A 1,861-nucleotide genomic window follows, 5' to 3' on the forward strand; every position below is an offset into this window, starting at 1 on the left:
CCAGGCACTTTACTGCACTTCTTGAGCCAGCTCTCTTGCAATTCCTGCAATGCTTTCTCAAGTTTACTACACTCTTGTCCAGCCACTAGCAGCCTCTGCCTCCTCATACCCTTTCCAGGAATGACTTTATTGCTTATTTCACAGAGAAAATTAAAGCCATCTAGAGAAATTCTAACTTCCCAGACCTGAACTTCTACCCACACACCCCCTCCACCCTCCTACCACAGTAAAAGAGGGGACCTCAGAGGATCCTTGGTACCCACTTGTCCTATGTAGATGTTATCTAGATGCTCTGCTTATTATCCCTCCCTTTTCTCTTGTGTTCTACTATTCCATCTTATCCAGACCATTCCTACCAATATTCACACATGCTCAAGTTTTCCATATTTATTTTTAAAATGAACAACAAGCAAAAAATCTTTTTGGTCTCTTTCAAGCTTCTCTCTTTCTCTCTCTCTCCACTTCACAGCCCAACACCTTTAAAGAGTTTTCTGTACCTACTGTCTCTATCTCCTCTCCTTTTACCCAGTCTTCCCTCTATTCCAGTCTGGCTTCCACCCCATCACTCCATCCAAACAGCACTTGCAAAGGTTACCAGGGACCACTGCATTGCTCACTCCCCCAGACAACTTTTGGTCCTGGTGTTATTTAACCTCTCAGAGCAGATGTGATTAGCCACTCCTTTATTTTTCTTTTTTTCTTTTCTTTTTTTTTTTTTTTGAGACAAAGTCTTGCTGTGTCATCCAAGCTGATTGGCTCATCGGCTCATTGCAACCTTCACCTCCCAGGTTCAAGCAATTCTCCTACCTCAGCCTCCCAAGTAACTGGGATTACAAGCACGCACCACCACACCTGGCTAATTTTTTGTATTTTTAGGAAAGATGGGGTTTCACCATGTTGGCCAGGCTGGTCTGGAACTCCTGACCTCAGGTGATTCACTGCCCTTGGCCTCCCAAAGTGCTGAGATTACAGGTGTGAACCACTGCACCCAGCTGGCCATTCCTTTCTTAAACATTCTCTCCTTTTGCTTGTATGAGCCCATATACTTAGTCTTTCCTTTAAACCCTCTTTTTCAAGGTTATCCTTCCCTGCCCCATTTCCCAAGTCTAGGTCTGAGGCCACTTCTCACGGGCTGCTTTCTTCTTAATGAATCTCATTTATGCTGTCCATAACCCAATAACTTTCCAATTTAAATCTCTTGCCCAAATATCTCACCTGAGCTCCAGATCTAGATAGGCAACTGCCTACTTGAGACATTTGTCTGCTTGGGTGTCTCAGAGCATGCACATTCAATATGTCCCAATCTGAGCTCAAAATATTTTTTGCTGGCCGGGCGCGGTGGCTCAAGCCTGTAATCCCAGCACTTTGGGAGGCTGAGACGGGCGGATCACGAGGTCAGGAGATCGAGACCATCCTGGCTAACACGGTGAAACCCCGTCTCTACTAAAAGTACAAAAAACTAGCCGGGCGAGGTGGCGGGTGCCTGTAGTCCCAGCTACTCGGGAGGCTGAGGCAGGAGAATGGCGTGAACCCGGGAGGCGGAGCTTGCAGTGAGCTGAGATCCGGCCACTGCACTCCAGCTTGGGCCACAGAGCAAGACTCCGTCTCAAAAAAAAAAAAAAAAAATATTTTTTGCCAGGTGTATTAGTCCTTTTCACACTGCTGATAAAGACATACCTGAGACTGGAAAGAAAAGAGGTTCAATTGGACTTACAGTTCCACATGGCTAGGGAGGCCTCAGAATCATGGCAGGAGGTGAAAGGCATTTCTTACATGGTGGCAGCAAGAGGAAATGAGGAAGATGCAAAAGCAGAAACCCCTGATAAAACCATCAGATCTCATGAGACTTATTCACTACCAC

This window comes from Rhinopithecus bieti, unplaced genomic scaffold, assembly GCF_001698545.2.
Source record: "Rhinopithecus bieti isolate Rb0 unplaced genomic scaffold, ASM169854v2 scaffold_3878, whole genome shotgun sequence".
NCBI classification, from domain to species: Eukaryota; Metazoa; Chordata; class Mammalia; order Primates; family Cercopithecidae; genus Rhinopithecus; species Rhinopithecus bieti.